Raw genomic sequence first — 22,553 nt, 5'->3', positions numbered from 1 at the left:
GGGAAGTAAATAAGCAATGTATGTAAAGTATCCAGCATGTTTTATAAATAGTCAGTATTCAATAAAAGATTGCCTTAAAGAACGTTTTCAGAATCTCGCTGGAAGAGAAATGCTGATTCATAGTTCCTCCATTTTGTTCACAGAGCACCACAACAAAAATCTTTGTCATGCTCTACTCTGCCCTGCAGATATATTGTAATCATCAATTAATTAATAGATCTCATCCAAAAAGGCCATATTTCCTGGCTCCTACTTCTGACTATATACCATAGTTCCCCAGTGGGACTATTATGGCTAACACTATACCATATTATCCACCGGCCCCATCATTGCCCTTCCAGCTGCTCCTATACCTAATCCTGCTCTTTACAGCACCAGTAATAGAATCCAGGCAAGGTAGCCAAGGCTGCTCTTGAAACTACGCAGTTCCCACATTTTTACAGCTAAAGGACAGATTGTGATACTCCATTCTGCTCACACCGACATCTCTGACATGATCCCCAAGTCCCCCCCCCCTTCTGCCTCTCCCATCTTGTGTCCCTGTGACTCATGATGCTGCGTACCACATCTCAAGGCTTCTAGTCGCCACAGGTCCAGGTGAAGTCAAGGAGGAAGGGAATCTGAAATCCGAGAAGTCTGTGAGTGTGCAACACCAGAAGAAATTTTATCCTGGGTTTCTCTAGTACTGCGTGGGTGATAATCCATGTATTATTATAGAAACAGCAAATATGTACATGGATGCTTTATATTTTATAAAATTCTACAGTGAATAAATTTCTCTTTGATCCTCAAAATAGTTCAGTGGCTTCATTTGTGGAAAAGCATTGTTAAAAAATTTAGAAAGAAATTGTCTTTATCAAGCTAAACTATACATACACATACACAAAAATAATCCCTGTCACACAATCCAGTTCAATAAGACAAAAATGTTGAATATCATCTACTTTGCCCCCAAAGGCATTAAACTCTAAGTTTCTATCTTTTAAACAGGATATTAGCTTTATTTTAGAAATAAGCATAATTCTCTAAAAGGTTAATTTGCCCAGTGTTCATATTACAAATAACAGAGACGATCCGCAAAGCCTGGGTTATTTGATTCTAAACCTTCTAATTCTTACCTTCTCAGTCCTGGTAAGGCCACTCAACTGCCTTCAGCAAAATGGCCGCCATCCTCCCTTTGGAGAAATGGGCAGTGGCTAACGGAAGCCATCTTCCTAAATACGCAGAATCCTAACAAATTCTCCAAAAAAAATATTTTTTTTTTTTAAAAAATATCACCTTCCCTCCCAGGCAGTGGAGTTTCTAAATCGTTCTAGAAAGCTTTTCTCTTTCTCCTTACAGGTAGGAAGCCGCAGAGAGCCGCATGCACCCCTGCCAGCTGAAGCAGCCAGCTCCAACCCCACCCTCCATCTTGCCGCAGTACATGACTCATCATCGTCATCAAACCATTGGGCCTGCCCACTGTCTCACTGCATCAAAAATGCCGCAGTCTGCGGAAATGTCATTGTTTTCATCCTCCATGTCTCAGCCCCGTCTTTTCCACTGCAGTTCCCAAAAAACAACAGGAACATGCGCACATGACAGAAATTCAGACAACGCAGTCCAATTTCTGCATAAAGCCACAAGCCCCGAGGAGAAGCCCTGCCAGAGATGAGAAATGACGTACTTTGCTGAAGCTGCCACTTCCCCAACCACCTTGCTAAAAAATAATTAGGAAGTAAACACTCCGACTCAATTCTAAACAACTCCCTCATTCACACCTTGGCTTACCTACTGTAATTAGCTTTCTTCAAAATCGCTCACTCACTCTTAATTTAAATGGCTACCACAGTTAAAGGGGTGAAAAGCCTGTCATTTGTGGAGTGAGACAATCAATCAAATAGCCTGAGGTGAGTCCCGTACAAAGAATGGCCCTAGGAGCTGGCCTGCAGAGCCAGGCATCATCACTGCACCACAAACCACCCAGTCTCAGCTCCAGCCTGCCAGATGACGTCAGCGTTCAGACTGCCTCCCAGATGCCTCAATTTAGAGCCCCAAACCCTTTTTTATATGTCTTTATATATAATATATATATATATATATATATATATATATATATATATATATATAAAATTCTTCAGGTTGTGCTAACCTCTTCTGAGCCCTCCCTCTATCAACCCTGCTTCCTGTATTTTCCTGTCTCCTTATCTGATCGCTTTTCTTTTGCCCAGATTATTTTCAACATCTATAAATACCTGGATCCTTGTCTGGGCTTGAGTCAGCATAGTCTTCAGCCATCTTCCTGGCTTTACCGACCTCAGGCTCCAGCTCTGCGCAATCACCTTAAACTGGCTCAAATGGATTTTTAACTGAACAGAAATTACTTTTTTTTCTTTGTCATAAAATATCTAAAGTGATCAAGATCAATTTCTGTCCATTTTCAACCCATTTGGTCCAGTTTAAGGAACTGACGCAGTAGCAAGGCACTGAGGGGCTCAGGATGCATCAGGAATGAGATGAAGCTGCGTCAGTTCTGCTCAGAAGACCAGTGGGGGACAAAAAGGACCTGATGCTGAGGACCATACCATTAGTAATGGTGATGCTGGAGGGGGAATCAGAAGAACCTAATAGTCCATGAGGTAGGATCAAACCACTGTGGACCCCGGGGGAGGGGCTTAAAGGCCTGATGCTCAATGACGCAGTATCTAATCATTCCTGTGAGAAAGGAGGGGAAAGATGCTGATGCTCAGCAGATAGGAACAAACCACTGCCATGTAGAGGGAGCTGAGAAGGGATGCTTTAGTGCAAGACATCATCAAAGCACTCTTGCAAACCAGATAACTAGAGGGAAGGGTAAGAGAACAGAGGGCATAATAATCTATGAGACAGGAGCAGGCCACTCTGGAGGTTTAGTGACAAGGATGATGTTCTGAGAAATAGGACCAAACCACTGGGGGGACGTGGGGGAGCAGGAAAGAGCTGAAATCTCCTAAAGCAAATTTAATTCCTCCTAGTGACATAAAAGAAGATTCAATATTCTTAGAGATAGAGTCAAATCCTGTTTTATGATTTATCATGGGTCTGATATACATGATCTCCTTTGCTCTCTACTCCGCCCTGATGGTTGGATCAGACCATATTTCCACAAAAGCTTCTGCACAAATTCTGAGCTGCCCCTTGAGGGTTGCTAGGCAACAGTGCAGCAGCTGCCCAGCAAACCTTGCCCTTTTGACATTAACCCCTTAGTTTCTGAAAGAAGAATGTACAAAAAAAAAATGAGGAGCAAGATGAGGCAACAATCAACTAATGCTAGTCAAGGGAGAATGGATCCCGAACAAAGAGCCGTTAAAATTTAAATGTAACTAGTGAGAGGATGGGAAATGATGGATACACAGAAGTGGAAACATCCTTACACAGCAACCATCCTGTAGCTTTTAAAAAATCAGAACCAATCCCTGGTCAGACCTTCGAACCTTCCTGTGACATCCTTAACCAGTGCCTCTTGAACATCATTTATATCTTTCTTTAAGGTAGCTGTTGTAACTTTCTGGGAAACGTACCTGGTTTTCCTGTAACTCTCGTTATTCTTTTCATTCAATCCAAACATCCCCAAGTTAACCCCATAGTCTGTGTCCTATCTTCTAGAGTGGTGGTTGCTAAAGACAAACTAGGACTCACAGGCCACATCCAACCTACGTCTATTTTCATGCAGAACACAACCTAAGAATTCTTTTGACATTTTAGCTTTTTTTTTTTAAAGCAAAGAAAGGTGGCATGCTCCTTCATTTACACACACGTAGGAATACTTCTCTGTCACCAAGGTAGAGTTAAATAAGCAGATATAAACCAGGAGAGTTCTCAAAACCATAACATGCAGTGCCTGCCTGGCTTTTTAGATGATAAATGTGCTAAATCTCAGGAGTCTCCCGTTTTTGTTGGGGGAAAAAAAACTGGCCCTAAAGTTTGATGGTTTTTCACTTAAGAGACCTCAGGTACTGCGGAGACTCTATCAGCCCTTCCTCCATGCCCACCTTACTAGACTAGAGAGCTAGGAAATAAATGAGGCCTGGCCTGAGATACAGTGACGATGCAACAAGGTTGTTCTTTCTGGTACTGATGCTGCAAGTTCCTTAGCTCTCCATTGTGCCTGCCTTCGTGAGCTCAGGGCTAACTAACCTGGTCAGGAAGACAAAGCCCACAGTGATGTCTGCCAGACATCCAGTCCCATTTTCCATGGCCTCTGTTGATCCTGGAGCCAACCTTCAGGCTGGACTCAACAGATTCAGGACGAAAATAGGCGCTTGGCCGGGAAGGCTGGCTTTCCACAAAGTGCTCTTTCCCCCAATGGCCAAAGCAAACGCTGCAGGCTGGGGCTAACAGCCAGCCAGCCGCTCCCGACCTCTGCCGGCCAGCACCAAGGAGGCCCAGAGTCAACAGTGCACGCACAGGTCTTCTATTTCATTCCTCCTTAATTACTCCAACATCAGATTCCCCTTCAGTGAATCTGAAAAACCAAACAGAACTGAAGGCGGCTCTCGCCTCTAGGAAATCTCAGAGATCCTCTATCAACCTAGGCTTCAAAGATTTACTCTCTTCTGCTTTTCAGTGTTACGCCCAAATCTGCAATCCCCGACAAGCCGACAAGGAAACCAAGAGTCCCGTATGTAAAAGCAAAGAGCCTTTATTTTAATCAAGTTTGCAAACTCGATCTCCCCACATGTCTAACCGGAGAGCCCTGAGCTCAGTTAGAATAGGGTTTAAACTGATTGTTCCTATTTCTTAAAAGAAGGAAGGATGCATGCAGGAATGTGCTAACAGCACCCCATGCTCTGGCTGGCTCACATGCCAAATGGGGAATCAAAACAGTTATTTTGATTGGTTATAGAAAACCAACTATTCTTCCTGAATTAGGCAGCCACTCTCTCCTCACTGTGAGGAGGGCTTGGGTGAGAGTCAGGATTTGGATACTGGGTAAGGAGGGCATGGAGAAAGGAAGGGGGAAAAGCAAAGAAAAAGGATAGAAAATCCTAAACGATACTAAAGGCAAGCACTCTATCCCTGAAATACATCTCTAGTCCTCTTTTTACTTTTTGTTTTAAAGCAGGATCTAAGTTGCCCAGGGTGGTCTGAACTCAGCCTGTAGCCTAGGCAAGACTTGAATAATAATGTGTATTATTTAATACATAAATTGAATACAATTTATTATAAATATAAATGTGAAATTCTGTCTCAGCCTCCCAAGTATATGGAATTTCAGGCACTGCAAAAGAAAGTACATCCATCTAGCATATGAAATCTCTTTTAAAGCAATAACATGTGATCAATGAGTGACAGTGGGGTGGGGGGAGTAAACCTAGGAAATGACACTGTATTAGGTATAACTGTTCGTGTAGAAACTACTCTTCCAATGAACCTCTTTCTCTAATGATAATAATAGGCATATCTCAATAAAAACCAGCCTGTAATTAAAGAGAAATTTGTCCCCAGTGATGTTTTATTCCTGAACTGGTGAACAACATACCCCAGAATAACATAAACAACTCACAAGATTATTGTAAGATATTTTAAATTTTTGAGGGAAATAGACAGCTCATAAACTAGTACCATTGCCATTTTTACACTTAAGTGCTCAATAAGTACAAATGCAACAGAGTTCTCTTTACTTAGGGATGCCATAAAGAAAATTACTGAGTCAGTGAGGGCACAATGAACCAAAAATACCAGGCACTTTTATATATGCACTGCATGTACTATTTCATGTCATCTCCAGCCATTGTGAGGTAAGTCCTAATATTGTTTCTGTTTCTTAAAGAAATGAAGGCTCCAAAAGATATAATCATTTTCCCAGGATACCCAGGCCATTGACGCCATGATGGGAGACCAGTTGTAGGAAACTCCGGATATTGTTTTCTTGACCTGTTCTGCATAATTAGTTCTATGCATATTGACTCTCTAGGCTCAGAAGAATGTCTTAAGATATTAGTCCTATTCTAGAAGTACAGAAGCATCTTATTTCTAGATTAACATTGATACTATAAGAGGTACAAGGAAAGAGGCACTGCTTAAAACTAAATACTAAGCAGAAGCAAAAATTCAGATACCCTTCTAAGTATTTCAACTATTCAATTGTTTTTGAACAAAGTTTGGGGGAATCTCCATGGTTTATAGAATCTGGCCTTACATTTTGTTTGATTAGCATATATTCATTGTATCATGATGGGTTTAGTAAGGACAATTTCCTTCAAGTATATACAGTACCCTGATTATATCCATTTCCCCATACCCTCTCTTTTGTCCTCCCTCCTGCAATCTGCCTCTTGCTCTCCCTCTCATCTTCCTCTTTCCAGCAGCTTTTACGTTATACATATGGTCCTGTGTAGCTACCCAAATTATAGGATCTATGAATGACAGAAAACATGCAAGATTTGCCTGGCTCATTTCACTTAATATGATCATCACAAATATGGTCCATTTCCGTCGAACAAAATCATTTTATGCTTCATAGCCAAATAAAGCTCTGTCATCCACATGTACCGTATTCTCTTTATCCATTCATCTGTCAACAGACCCTGAACTGATTCTGTAATGTGGCTGTTGCAAATAGTGCCTCATGACCATGGATGGCAAGTAACTCTGTGATATGCTGACACAGTGTTTTCTGAGTGTATAGCCAGTAGTGATACAGATGTTACTCTAAATTCTAATTATCTTGCAGCATTTAAATTCATTTTTACTATAGTGCAAAAAGCCATTATCTTTTAACTGATGGAATATAAAATACCCCTAGTTACCATTGCTCTCCCCCAAAGTAAGGACAAAACCGAACAACACAGGACAGGAGAGTAGCATCAAGAGAACCACAAAGGGAAGGAGCCAGTGTCATAGCTGAACCAGTGGGGAGCCTGTCCAACATCTGGGCTTTCCTGTCATGTAAAGAAAAACTCGTCAGCATTTTTTTTTTGTCCATTTCAGTTGGGTTCGCCGTAATTTGCAATCAAAACATCCTTTGTGGGAGTTACTTTTCTAAACCACTGAATACAATGCTCAGTATGTCCATGCATGCATATCTAAGAATCTAGTTTCAGTGCCAGCTATCTGCAGAAGACTGATCTGTACTGCAAAACACAATTTATTGTTCAATGCATAATTTTACATAAGCCATTATACATAATTTTACTCTATAAAACATCGCAGCGAGTTTAGTTTATAGTTATTTATAGTTACCTCTTTAGCTATGTTTTCTCTCACTTACAAGTATCAGAAGATCTTCCAAAAAATTGAAGTCAAGTTTTAACCTCCATTCCCCTGCCACTGGTGGGCCAAATGATGCCCAGCAAGCCCTATTGCTAAAATTTCTGGTAGCTCAAAAACTTGACCTTTCAGTTCTAGGCACATGCAGAATAACTAGGGATAAAAAAGTGCAGTCAGCCAGGCCAGCATCCAGTGCTCTACAGCAGACCTGACACAGAAATCCACTGAAGAAATTGTTGGCATGCGTCATGGGTCAGTGAACCCAGCATGGTAAGAATGTCATGATGACTGCCACAAATGTGGTCAACTAATTACAATCAGAGCACGGCAAAGACATTTTCAGAGATAGGCAGTAGTGGCACACACCTTTAATTTCAGCACTCAGGTGGCAGAGGCAGGCAGATCTCTATGTGTTCGAGGCCAGCCTGGTCTACAGATCAGGTTCCAGGACAGTCAGGGCTACACAGAGAAATTTTGCCTCAGGAGAAAGATAGAAGACATTTCCAGGAAGTCCTCAAAAATGTACCCATCAATTTCTCTCTTCTGTCCTAGCTCCAAGAATGTAATTGTATCATAGAAATCAAACTGTTGTGATAGCTGAAAGCTTGAGCCATTTTCACACTCTGATGCCTCACTGGCCTAGTAATTCCGTCCTTCTAAGCACCCACATGGCTATACATTCTTCTGCTACCACTTATTTTATTGACTTGTGACTATCTGTGGATATCTGTCTTTCTCAGTAAACTTTGAGTTTCTTAAGAACAGCCATTGTGTCTTCTCGTCCTCTGTATCCCATTGCCTTATCAGAAAAGTTCAAATAGAACAGTCACCCAGAAAGTGCTTTTTCATTTTTTATACTGGGTTATATATTTCTATTTTCATTTCTCAGGTTTTTGGAAAGCATTTTTAGCTTAATAAGAACTTCAGAAAGAGTTTAAGTCTGCCATAATATAGTGTTCAAATACAGAACAAAGGTAAAGTTACACTTTTCAAAATATAAAATTCTCTTTAGGCAAAAATTTGTTTATTAATATTGTGTAACAGTCTTGTCAATGTTTTTGGTTTTTTGTGATTACATGTTTGTGTGTCTATCTGTGTATGTGTATGTATGCACAGGTATGTGGAGACCAAAGGTCAAGGCTAGGGGGTCTTCCTTCATTACTCTCCACCTTGGTTTTGGAGATGGATCTCCCAGATTCTGCTAATCTCTCTGGTGTGTAAGCACCAGGAACCCATCCTTCTGACTCTGCCTCTGCAGTTGGGATCATAGTGATGCACCACCATGCCCTGACTTTTACATGGGCCCTGGGGAATCCTAATGCTGGTCCTCATGCTTGTGCCTAAGTATTTTACTGACTGATCCATGTCCTCAGCTCCTAGTGTGTTTACTGAGCACTCTCCTCAGCTGCCAATGCTTTTATTTCAAAGAAAAGACTGAATAAATATTCATGAAAACTAGATACTGGTGTAGTGATATTTTGTTTATGTTTTAACAAATAAAGCTTGCCTGAAGATCATAGTACAGAGCTAAGCCACTAGAGACCAAGGAGAGGTGGCACACACCTTTAATCTCAGGACTCGGGAGACAGAGAGGCAAATGGATCTCTGTTAATTCAAAACTACCCTGAGCTACATGAGACTGAATCTGTCTAAAAAAAAAAGAGACAGAGCTCACACAAAAGTGATTCCAGCACTTGGGATCACACGTGTTGAATCCCAGAACTAGGGAGGCAGAGACAGGAGTGATATGGCTGGGTGGAGAGAGGAATATAAGGCAGGAGGAGACAGGAGCTCAGTGAGGATCGGTGAAGACAGTTGCAGTCTGGGAATTACCCCTTCAGTCTGAGGACGAAGTCTAAGGAGGCAGTCTGAGGACAGGATTGCCCCTTCGATCTAAACTTTGGTAGAGGTAAAAGGTCTCTCTAGTGGCTAGCTGCTCTGCTTCTCCGACCTCTCAACTTTCATCCCCTGATATCTGACTCCAGATTTTTATTAAGAACAATTAGAATTCATGCTATACACTGACTCTAATGGGAAACATTTTCAGGGTCCATATTTTAAATTTTAACAGAATCTACCAGACATACTTATCCAGTATAGTGCAACATCTATTTTACCTTTAAATCAGGCTGAGAGAATGATGTTTGAGATGAATATTTGCTGACGATATCAATGTGTTTGTTCTGCAGTTGCAAAATTAAAAACAATCTTGAGAACCAGTTGTTCTCAAAATATGACTCTGGGGTCACTGGAATCCTTTCAGGAAAGTTACAAGTTCACCCTCTTTTGATAAGAATGCTGCAATGTTGTCTTTTTTGCTAAGCCAAGCATACACTCATGTGTCAGAGGCAGTGGTGGTGAAACCATGGGGCCTTACCATGAGTCCAGGTGGAGAACCAAAAAGTGTTAGTAAGCACTTAGGGAATGTTTCATCTTGGAAAGGTTTAGTTAATGTATGAGGTCACTGAAGTGATTTTTAAAAATCGTAACCGTTTCAGCCTTGGCCTAGACGGGGGGTTTTTCAGAGCACTGTAGACTGCCACTGTACACACAGATGCCCCCACCCACCCACCTGGGTGAGTTGCTGTTGTTGTTGCTATGTGCCTATTCTCTTCTCTCCCCATTAGACAGTCCAGGATTTTATCCTTCAGTGCTCCTCCTTCAGCAGTTGGTGAATGGCAGTAGGGACAGTACAGAATTGCAGGCACCAATATTCCTAGAACCTGCACCACAACGCACTCTTGCAGACAAGAGACCTTTCTCATCCAGCCACACTTTCGTTGATGTTAACGTCAATTTCTGTTTCCAGAGCTTCTGCAGGCTGAACAGTGAGAGACGTCATCTAGGAACATACATGGTGATGGGAAGAAAGTCACCTCTGAATGACAAACTAAAGCCTGCCAAATTCAACTAGTCACTGCTTTTCATATATGCCCTGTGACCTTTCCACCTTCACATCTTTGCTTTTCCTGGTCTGAAGGTCAAAAATGGCTTCTTTCCATTTCTTCTCAGTGGCAAATGCTAACTGACCTTAAAACATAGTCTCCTAGCTGCCCATACAGCAGCCTCCCCTAGGAATTGTTTCCTTCTCTTTTGTGCTCCCGCAAAGGACCTGGGTTCTGGCTCTTTCTCTATTTCTATCATCTGCCTCCGTTAACATTTCTACTTTCCCCTCTCCTCCCACACACTCAACTCTTGTCTCTAATACCACAGCTGCATATAAAGTAACCTCCCTGCCACCAGTCTTTCTTTCTATCCTACAGGCTTCATTATGCTGGTGCCAAAGGCAGCTTTCTAAAATGCAGAGCACTACTCTAATTTAAAACTTCTCTTTGTATTCACAATCCCAGAGAACCTAGACAATAATGAGGACCTTGAGAGAGATATACATGGGTCTAATCTACATGGGAAGTAGAAAAAGACAAGATCTCCTGAGTAAATTGGGAGCATGGGGACCTTGGGAGAGGGTTGAAGGGGAGGGGAGCAGAGAAAAATGTATAGCTCAATAAAATCAATTAAAAAAAACCTTCTCATTGTAGAAGAGTAACTCAGTAACATTATAAACCACAGTAACTCCGCGAACTCAACAGGTCAGAATCATGGGCCGGGAGAAATGGAGGAGTAGTAAGTATGTTTAGAAATGTAGATTCCCAACAAGGTTTGGTTTCCTGAAAGTCCGTAATTTTAAAAGGTTCACAAATCTGCCAAGGATGGCAAGTATGCTTCACCTCAGGAATCCATTCAAATTGGCTGCAAGTAGCCATTTGGAGTACTGTGCTGTGCCTTGTTGAGGATCCTTAAGTCCCATCCAGTTTGAGTGGGAAAGAACATCATGTCTGATTAGCAATTACTGCCAAGGGTAGTGATCATGCCAGGCATTTACCATACCTTCTCTAGAGAAGGAACACCTTTGTGCACGGTGCCATTTGTCAGTAAGAAGAACACCCCCTATTCACACTTCCAGTCCTGTAGTCCCTAGAAAACTCGGAACCATCCTCCAAGTTCAGTTCAGTGTCTTCTAGTCTGGGAAGCTTTGGCTCGCTTTCCACATCGTTCCTCCTCCTCTGACCTCTCATAACTATTTGTTCATAAGCAGAATGTACTATGCTTGCCATTTCAAATCCTTTTTAATAAGGGTAATAGAAATAAAGAAAATTTCTTTGAAACAGAGTGTCTCTCTGTAATCCAGGCTAGCCTTATTCTCATAATTCTGTCTCAGACTTGTAGGTACTCAAGTTACAGGTGTGTCCCACCATGCCTGGCCAATAAATTCATTAAGAAATGGTAACTTAAATTGCAAATCCTTATGTATTACTGCCCTATTCAACACTGGTGTGCCAGAGTCAAACTGTTGTACTGTATTCACCTCTTATTTTATACCAAGGCCTCAGCCCAGGGCCTGGTGTTCTCAGAGCACTCAGCAAGCACAGACTAAACTGAAGGCAGACCCCATGTAAGGATATCAGTGGAGGAGGAACCAAGAAGCCTAAAACTACCTCAAAAGCATCTTTCCATGGAGAACTATGGACATAGAGGATCAGGTCCATGGGTGCATGTGACCACTTCTAATTGAAGAAACATACTACAACAGCAAGAATGCAGCCTGAAGTAGATAGATCTATTCTTTCCTCTGTAACAATTCTGCTTCAGTGTCAGTGGACACCCACTATTCTTTTTTTTTTTTTTTTTTTTTTGTTTTTCGAGACAGGGTTTCTCTGTGGTTTTGGAGCCTGTCCTGGAACTAGCTCTTGTAGACCAGGCTGGTCTCAAACTCACAGAGATCCGCCTGCCTCTGCCTCCCGAGTGCTGGGATTAAAGGCTACGCCACTACCGCCCGGCCCACCCACTATTCTTAACCAGCACTTCCGGTCTGTACTTCACAATTTGGAACCCATTTGTCTCAGGCATGTGAGTCTTGCCTCCACTGCCAGACTACTTTTTAAAAATATATATGTATTTGTGTGTGTATGCATATACATGCACATATACAAGTACTGAAGAACACTTGTGACAAAGAACAACTTTGTAGGAATGGGTCCTCTTCTTCCATCATGTAACTTTCAGGGATGTAGGTCTTCATGAGTTGTGGCAAGTACCTTTACCCTCTGTGTCATTTTGTCAGCCCCTAGCGCACTCTTAAGGAACAAGAATCATCAACAAAATCTTTAAAACTCCCTAAGAAGATAACTCAGGTCCAGGCCCCAAAGATATACTCATTAATATATTAAAACTTGTGTTTAGGTTTCCTAAGCATGTGCACACACACATGTACATACACGCACATACACAAACACTCAGGCACATAGGCACACACACATTCTCATGCACATATGCACACAAAATTAAAAAGAGATCATGAATTTTAAGGAAAACAGAGGAGGTAGATGGAAGAATTTGGGAGGAGGAAAGGGAAGGAGTAAATGATGGCATTATATTATAATCTTAGAAACTGAAAGAATCAAAATGGTTTTGTTTATAGTATAACAATTGAAGAAGTCAGGGAATACTTGCTTTAGTAATTATTGGCCACCCAAATTAGAAAAAAAAAATTAAGGGAAACTGTATGGAAAAACCAAGCTCTTCCACCTACTTATTTCTCTCTTCAGAGCTTACAGGTCCAGACAGATAATGACTTGGGTTTTATCCTGTAGTTGAGAAATAATACACATTTGTATGCCTAACATAGTATAGCAGAAAAACTTTGAATCTAAACTCACATGACTTGAATTCTCATTCTGGCTACCCACAGCTTGCTGAAATGCCTCCTCCCCCAAATTCTTACTCTATTACATGAGAGAAATAGATAGAAGATCTATAGGGGGTCCTTTCTACCCCAAGTTTGATTGTTAATTACTCTAACTCCTTACATTATAAATGGGGGAAGATGGACTAAAATCAAATAAACGAAGTTATATCGTATCAGTGAGTACAATAGAAAAGAACAAATGCAATCAAGAAGGAAAGTGGGTCAATATGGAATGTCACTTCAGTTGTGTGGGGTAATCAGGAAAGGCCTTCTTATAAAGTAATATTTGATTAAAGACATGAAAGAAGTAAGAGACCCAGCAATGTATATGTCCTGAGGAGAATAACTCTAGGATGATGAAACATTAATCAGAGAAACTGAGTGGTGATAATACTATTGAGAACACAAGTTCCCATTTTGTTCTGCCATTTGCAGTATGTAGCCTCTAATTCATGGTCCAAATCAGCAACAGGCAAAAGAAATGAGAAAGTGATGAAGCACATCCCCCAAATTATATACAGTTCTTATACTTGGAAAAATTTAGTAGAACCATCATATCTAGCTACCAGAGAGGTTTGGAGATAATCTAGAGCTACATAGCTTTGTATCTAGTTTAAATATTCTTTAGTACAGAAGAGGATATGTAATATTGAATAATCAATAAGCTATAGTTCACAAAACAAATAACATTAATATTTGTAACAATTTTATAAGCCTAATTATTCTGTCACCTGATGTGGGATTTCCCCTCTGTAAAGGAGGTGGGGTTAAGGAGAAGCCATGTAGTCCCGCTGGAGACAGACACCTGAATTTTAGCTGGTAAGCCACAGCCTCGTGGCGATACACAGATTAATGGAGATGGGTTAAATTAATATGCATGGGTTAGCCAATAAGAAGCTAGAGCTAATGGGCCAGCCTGTGTTTTAACCAATACAGTTTCTGTGTGATTATTTCAGGGCTGAGCAGCTGGGAACCAACAAACAGCCTCTTCTAACAATCACCTAATCCTTAATATATCCATAGATGTTAGAGATAGCCTCCCTCTTCAGAAAAACATCATAAGTTTAGTAACATTGTATTCTGCTATTTGTATCGCAGTTTTAGTTATTGAGAAATCTGTGAGTTGCCATATTTTATTACCTTGCCCAAGTAACACGGTATCTTTAAAAGCCTAAGTTGTTGTCTATTTAATAGTGAAGATCTAAGTGTCATATTCAGTAGGAGATAATAGCCTATAAACTGTAATGTGGCATAAAACCTAGAAGTATTATTAAAACAACAGTGAACCTCACACTAGGCATGCTGTCAAAGAGACACCCTTAAATTATTCTTTGCAGCTGTTCCCAAAATAGAGTTTGGGTTTGCTATTTTTGTACACCAACTTCCTCTTTATTGGCCTTAGTTACAAGTATCCATCCCAGCTAGCAGAGAAAAAAGTATCCTACTCTGAGACCTCTAGTTACTCCGGAAATAATTCAAAAATTGACAACTGGAACCTCCTGAAAAACTTCCACACAGTACAGTAAACAAATAAATGAAGAGACAGCCTACAGAATGGCAGAACGCCTTTACTAGCTACCCATCGAATAGGAGTCATATCTAGAATATTGTGATGGCTATTCTTTTTTTTTCTTTTTTCTTTCTTTTTTTAATTTATTTATTTATTAAAGATTTCTGTCTCTTCCCCACCACCGCCTCCCATTTCCCTCCCCATCCCCCAATTAAGTCCCCCCCTCCTCAGCCCGAAGAGCAATCAGGGTTCCCTGCCCTGTGGGAAGTCCAAGGAACCCCCACCTCCATCCAGGTCTAGTAAGTTGAGCATCCAAACTGCATTCTTGGCTGACAACTTGACTGTATCTGTAATTAACTAAAACCCAAGTGGTTAGAAACACCTGTGAGGGATTTTTTCTGAACTAAATCATGATAAAGAACATGAAAGAAGGAAGCACTCTCTTTGCTGGCTTATTCTCATTCTCACTAGAAATCTATTCCTTCACTGACATTAGAGCCTACTTCTTCAGGATTCCAGCATATACTGCAGCCCAGCTGAGACATTCAGCCTCATGAACTGAACAATTACTAGATTCTTAGACTTTCCATTGTTAGACAGTCATCATTGGACTAACTGGATTACAGCCTGTAAGCCATTCTAATAGTGTGTGTGTGTGTGTGTGTGTGTGTATGTGTGTGCTCATCCTATCAGTTTGGTTCTTTTAGAGAACTCTAGCTAATATAAGTATATAAAGAAATAAAAAAATCAATAAGAAATCAAAGAAACCAATAAATAATGAGCTAATAAAATGCCAGAGTGCTCTCGAGAGATGAAATACAGATAGCCAATAAAAATATTAAAATTTTCAACCTCACTAACCATCAGAAAAATGAAAATTAAAACATTATTGAAATTTAATCTCACCCAAGTAAGAATAGCAATCATGAAGAAAATAAGAAATGTTGACAAGATGTGGATGTAAAGAAATCTTTATACACTGCTGGTGGGAGTATAAACTAGTCAAGCCACTATGGAAATCAATATAGTACTTTTTCAGTACACTAACAATAGATCTACTAATTAGCCATGTTATCCCACTCCTAGATACTTACCCAAATATCTCCATGTCAACATATCACAGAGATAACTACACATCAATGTTTGTCACAACAGTAGTTCACAATGTCTAAGTTAGGAAACCAGGGTAGTCATCCAATAACAGAAGAATGGATGGAGAAAATGGGGTAGATACACAATGGAATTTTTCAGACATAAAAAAGAATAATGTTGTGGTGCTTACAGGAAAATGGATGCAACTGGAAATAATCATATTGAGCAAATTAAGCCAGTCTCAAAACAAAAAAATATTGTGTGTGTTTTCTCTAATTTGTGATATATATATATACATATATATATAATTTATTTTATTGAGCTATTTATGTTTCTCCGCTCCCCTCCCTTCTGGTTCTTATATTTTTATAGATACATAAATATCACATATGTCTTTATGGCATGGAAGTGGGAGCAAAACTGTCTAGAGGATCAAAGAGATCTAATGGGAAAGGGGAACATGAAAAAAATGAAGGTAGAATTGGGGAATATACCAACAGTATATACTGGTGTGTACATGTCCTTATGTAACACAATACCATGCACAATGAATACAATGAAAATGTTTTCAAATTACTCTGTTCTGGAAATCTAAAGTTCCTAAGAACCTATCAATATTGTCATTCATGACATCATTTTGAAAATGGTGCACAAAATCTATTCTTGTGCACCTTATTATGTGAAGAATAAAAGTCCTATTTTCAAGTATCTAGTGTATGAGTCAATGCAATACAGCAGATCTATTCTACAGTTATATAAGCTTAGGTTCAAATTCCAGCCCCACCATTAAGAGGTTGTGTGGTCTTGGCAAAGTGACTTCATATCTCAGGCCTTCTGTTTCCAAATTCATATTTTCTACTGGCATGTAGTTGATATGTAAGATAAAACTAATGAAGGAATAAATAAATGAATGCATTTAGAAGTAGATTTCTAGGCAACATACCTGACACACAGTGGATGCCAGGGTCCTTCCTCCAAGATTAAGGTTTTATGCCAAATGTCATGGCACATGATTCAATTCCAACACTTGAGAAGCAGAATCTGAAGCAAGCATCATGAGTTAGAGCCTAGCATAGCCAGTCTGAGCTGCATAATATATATTATGCATATATGTACATATAATATATAATATGTGCATATATAGTATATAATATATCATGCACATATATGCATAATATATGTGAAAATATAATATAATATTATATGATATACATGTGCATATATTATACAGCTGCATAATATATAGTATATTGTGTAGTTATATATATAGTATATATGTATGCATGTATATATATACTAGATATAGATCCTGTAATGAATGATACCCCAAACATTTACTCAAATGGTGTCATGAAAGCTATTAATATGACTACCCTTATATTCAAACATGTTACTTCCAAAAAGCAAAATCATTGAGTTGCAAGTTGAATGACCCAGGACACATCATTTATTCTTTCAGTCAGTCATCCCTCCGTCCATCCATCCATCCATCCATCCATCCATCCATTCATTCATTCGACTAATTAAAAAATATCTGTAAACCATCCATTATGTGCCAAGCTATTTTTACTTCTTTGTGTTAGGTGTTAGCCTGGTTGTTGATCTTAAGAAACAAGGACTCTCATGGAAAAGACAAATGAATGATTATAACATGGGTAGTAACAGCTATAGTAACAATCAAGACTAGGTTTCATAGAAATTCATAAAAATGGAACCTAACCCAATCTAGATCAGGAGAGAGGTCAGGGGAACATTCCCCCAAGAGGCACTGCTAGAGCTTGAAGAAGTAGGACTTAGCCAAGTAAAGTGCAGAATGGAGTACAATAGCCAAAGGAAAGAGCAGGCACACAGCCTTGATTCAGAAACAATAAAATAATCTCCAAAGACCAGACATTTTAGTTATTGAAGATGGCAAAATGCAAGGGGAAAAAGGGAAGGGACATGCTAGAGAGCTGAGCTGAACAGAGCATATGGAGCTGTGGACACCAGGTTTAAGAGCTTGCTGTTGAGCCTAAGGGGCAGTTGGGAATTTTAAACAGGAGTATCCCACAATTGGATCTACCACTTAGACTCCAGAATAAAAGATGCACTGGAATTCTGGGGGTGCCCTGAGAATGATGATGGAGGGGAGTTTACTGAGAATGAGGAAAGTATGAGAATGAGAAGCATCCATACGCGACAACTAGCAAGCAGGAGAGAGGAGTGAAGCATGCTTCCCAGGTTTTTCTCTACTGTCAGCTAACACTATCATCTAATACCTAGAGGTACTTGCCCATCATTTTGCTTAGTTGGTCCTTGGTTTTTGGGTATCAGATGGCTACAATAACTTCTGTTATGCTTCCTACAGTGCTAGGAAGTGAACGAATGGCTGTGAATACTCTTTCCAAGGGCCTATGGAACAAGGATCCCCCCAAGGGTTTAAGGTTTCCAAGAAAGTTTAGTAAGATGGGTACAAGTCCAGGGCACGAGTGTGTGAGACAAGAAATTTGCCCTTGATACTCTGTTTCCTGCCACCCAGATAGCATCTCTGAGTTCAATATCATGTTTCCCTGCATCTATCAGACAACTTTACTCCCAGTTGGTTGTTAACATCTCCAGGATCAGATTTTAGAGCATCTTCACTTTCATATCAAGTTATCCTGTTTTTGCTGTGATTTCCCTTTGCCTTCTGGCCATGTAAATCCCACACAACAACAGAAAAGAAGAGCTACTGAGTCTGCAGAGATGGTGTGGTGGCCCCCATAGGCTCATTTTCGAATGCTTGGGTTTGGCTTTTGTTGAGGTTGTTTTTTTTTTTTTAATGCTTTTAGATTTCAAAAGCCCATGCCAGACCCAGTCTTTCTTGCTGTCAGCTTCTGACATGCAGATCAGAGTGTAAGTGCTCCAGCTCCAGCATCATGCCTGCATGGCTGCCTGCCTGCTGCCTGCTCCCCCACTCTCAGCAACTGGAAAGCAAGCCCCCAATTAAATGTTTTCTTTTATGTGTTGACGTGGTCATAGTGTCTCTTTATATCAGTAGAAAAGTAACTAAGACAGATGGTATTATATTTCTAGCATCCCTTAATTTCTGTTAGCGCATTCATCAAGTGCCTTTTTTTGTTCTTATATCACAGATGTGAACAACAGGTACCAGGAACTCCACTGCAAATGGAAGAAGTTAAGACACAAGGAAGTAAAGACTGACTTGCCAATGTGCACAGTGCAAGTTAGTGGCAGCTTCATACATAAACCCAGGTCTTCTGTCTCCACCCCCTGCCCACCAGCTAGAATCTCTGTCTAATGGAACATGATTCTTTATCAGAAGATGACCTTTTCCTGTTGGAATCTGGTCAATAAAAGAAATGCAACCAGCAGCAAGCAAGGATCCCCTGAGCAGCAGCTGGTTCTGTGAATTCTTTCCCCCCCACCCCCACCCCAACCCCAGAGGCTCAATTCTATCCCCGAAAAATGCAAGCATCAGCCAGGCTCTGGGGGTGCAGTACAGAATCTGGTCCCCTCCTCCTTTTCCCCTCTAGATCCCTGGAGCTTGAGCCTTGGAAAAGCCACACATTTCAGGGAGGAGGCCTCCCCATGACAGCTGCAAGCAGGTTATTCCAGAGAACGTTGAGATGGCAGGAATATTTTCCAGTTGAAATCAACCCAATTCCCTTTGTGTTTGAGTCTCGGGAACATTCATGATGAAAATCTAGACAGCATGACATTGTATGAACTCTGAAATCCGGGCTGATGCTACTCTGGCTGGTGTTGCCTTTGGCTCACACTGAAGACCTAGTCAGAGCCTTGGAAAGGATTGGCCAAAGCAGCTTCTGCCAAAGACCCCATGCCATCCAGATTTGAAAGGCTGCTGAGTGGAGTGCTGACCCGGTCTTGGAGAGAATGGTTGACTTTTTATATGTTTGTCCAAGGAAGTTCTGCGGCTGTGAGTATCATCACTTGGGGTAGCACAAGAGGAAGTGATTGGCTGCATCTTTGAAAAGGATGACCAAAAGGAGACCTGAGACACTGCAGATAATGGTGATTCATTGTCTCCCAGAGTGCAATGGTATCACACATGGCCAAGAGATTTCCCACCAAGATTAGGAATGGGGGCAACACTGTATTAAAAGAAGGACTCTGGGCTCAAAGTGAAACCTTGTCTCTTAATTTTCATCTTCCATACTCCAGCCTAGGCCTTCTCTGAAATATGAGATTTTCAGTTTGCTCATAAAAATGGCCATCCCTGGGGATGGAGAGTTGGAGACGGTCAATGGTGAAAAGCACATCAGTTCCCAGCTCCCACATGGGTGGAGGGCGTAGCTCATAGCTGCCTGGAACTCTAGCTTCTGGGAATCTGACACCCTCTTCTAGCCTCTGCAAGGACCTGCACTTGTGCACGCACACACGCAGTTAAAATACTTCTTTAAAAAATTAAATAATCAATCCTACTCCAGCTGCACGAGTGGAAGCATGGGCAGCAGAAGAACTAGGCCGTGCCACTTACTGAAAACCTCCTTCCCCTACACTGCTCTTTAGTTTCATCATATCAATCTACAGGGAAAATAAACCCTGTCTACCTCGTAAAGTGTATTAGTGCCTTTTTTGATCACTGTGATAAGCACCGTAACTATAAGCTTACAGTTCCACAGAGTTAAGAGTCTGCCACCATCACTGCAGGAAATTGTTACAGAGAGCCCCGCGTATGATGGCAGGAACAGCTGAGAGCTCACATCTCTAATCACAAGCAGCAAGCAGAGAGAGGGCACTGAAAATGGCACGTGGCTTTTGAAACCCCCTAGTCCAGCCACAGTGACATACTTCCTCTCGAAAGGCCATGCCTCCTAAACCTACTCAAGCAGTGTCTCCAAGTGTAGAGCAAGTATTCAGATGCCTGAGACTATGGCAGGCATCTCATTGAACCCTTTGTGAGAAAGAAATGAGATGATGGGTACAAGGGGTCTTTGAAAGTTGTAAACAATAAGGCCCTTACCTGTAGCTCGACTCTTAGAAGCAGACTAAGTGATACGATTGGCATGGGGACATGTACAAGGAGTCTCCCTAGACCTGGTGCTTTGATAAAGGAGAGGAAGGAAGATTCAAGTGCTCTCGAAATTGTGGGTCCTGGGTCTCTAACACATAGGAATCTGAATGCAGAAAGAATCCGGCAGCAAGGCACAGCACTGGGCTTTCACAGGTCTTCTCTGGGAGGAGCATAGGTTGGGATTTGCTATGCTCAAGGGCCAAAATGGCTCCAACTCCCAAATACCATCATCACTAATGGCTAAAATCCTAGAGGAAATGCTGGGTTGTTGAGCTAAGTCATCTCTTCTGCTAAAAACACAGGTGTGCTCGCGGCATGGGAAAATGACCGGGTCCATAGCGTTTGCACCCTCTTGTAAAGGTTTTCTTTTCGTGCTTTGCTCCCTCCAAACACTGCACCATTCTACTCTACCAGGTATCATTGTACTGCCCTACTACAGTTGCCTACTAAATTGCAAGTAGTGCCACAACATAACTCCAGAACCTTCAGCAGCATCCCATTCCCAGCAGGATGCAAAGCTTCAACCTGGCATTCTGGATTCTGAATCATCTTGCTCTAGCCTGCTTCCAGCTGTGCCTTAAATGAATGCCATCTGTGTTTTGGCTAAACGTCTCTGTTCCAGAAGCCACAAAGAGAACATGCACTACATGAAGAACGCACTGCACTAAGAGTCCAGAGAACCAGTTCCACTCACAGCTCCTACACTGACTTTCTTGGTGATCTTATCTAAGTCATGTATTTGGCCATAATGTCTACAATGATGGGATTACTTGCCAAGTATACCAAACCTATTTGCTAGTAAATTGAAATATAGGTGTTTTTAATCTCTCTATGTGTTTGTATGTCGAGAAGACAATGTTGGACATAGGTCCTTGCCTTCCACTTTGAGACAGTGTCTCCTGCTCACTACTTCATATGCCTGACTTGCTAGCCCCGAGCTTACAGCCTTTTTCCTGTCCTTACCTCTTATCTCATTATAACAGTGTTGGATTCACAAACATATGCTACTGTAATCAACTGTCTGTGGGTGCTAGGGAACCAACCCCACATCCTCACAAGGTGCATAGCCTGTGCTTTACCCCATTGATCCATCTCATTTCTTAGGATTACTTAATTTATTTTTGATAACTTTATATCCGAGTGATGTATTTATATGATTCTCCCTCCTCTCCCTCCAACTTTTTCTATGTCCCTCCCACTCCTTGTCAAATCTATAGTTTCTTATTTTTTAATCATAATTGCAACAAATATATATATATATACAAGTTAATAAATACTAAAACATAGTCTCTACCCTCCCTACATTGTCACCCATGTTCACTTTCTTTGCTTTGTACTTTCCAGAGTGAAGTGAACATTACATAAGTTATAACCTTCATCCATAGACTCACCCAGTGCCCTAAATAAACCAAGATTTTTCAACTTTAAATGCCGAGTAAGCTAAACTCACATGCTTTTGTCTTTTCCTTCACATTCATGTTTCTTCAAGTCTTTTTACCTTCCTGGAAAATGCCTGAGTCCTCTCTGTTTAAGAACTCACCTCACTCATAATATTAGGGCTTTTTTTCCATAGGATGACTGGGCCACATCCTCCTGGCCCAGGGAACATTTCCTCACTCTTCTACCTCTAACACCGGCTGGGCCTAGTCTCTGGTTCTTTATAAGTCATACTGTATTTCTCTGTCCGCCACCTAAAACACTGGGCCTTACCTAATGTTTCTATTCTCACAGTGAATAAATTCCTGAGGGTGTCTGTTTATCTTCCAGGCTTTGATAAAGACTTTATAGGTGACAAGAGGTGACAGATTTGTGGGATGACAGATTCAGTGAGACATCACCACTACCCCCACCATTCCTGAAATATATAGAACACCGTTTTAAATATGTTCTCTATCCATATCACACACTATCAAGAGAATCGAATCAGGAACAGATTCACACGATTTCCATCCAGTGCT

The 22,553-nt window shown here is 40.9% G+C and overlaps 1 long non-coding RNA gene across 3 annotated transcripts in view; it reads right to left on the bottom strand.

Annotated features, from left to right (window-relative positions):
* Positions 1 to 2,579, bottom strand: part of LOC101995128 — a 45,932-nt gene extending 43,353 nt beyond the window's left edge. Inside the window, exons 1-2 of one of the 3 annotated variants that reach the window (XR_001229481.2) lie at positions 2,235 to 2,579; positions 564 to 620 (exon numbers count right to left, since the gene is read on the bottom strand). This is a non-coding gene — a long non-coding RNA (uncharacterized LOC101995128). The remainder of the gene's footprint in view (positions 1 to 563; positions 621 to 2,234) is intronic. The other 2 variants (XR_003376619.1, XR_003376620.1) reach the window with 2 other exon arrangements.
* Between the last annotated feature and the right edge of the window lie 19,974 nt (positions 2,580 to 22,553).

This window comes from Microtus ochrogaster, unplaced genomic scaffold (genome assembly GCF_000317375.1).
Source record: "Microtus ochrogaster isolate Prairie Vole_2 unplaced genomic scaffold, MicOch1.0 UNK65, whole genome shotgun sequence".
NCBI lineage: Eukaryota > Metazoa > Chordata > Mammalia > Rodentia > Cricetidae > Microtus > Microtus ochrogaster.
Note: the sequence above shows the minus strand (reverse complement) of the source record. Positions and strands in the feature narration are given on the sequence as shown.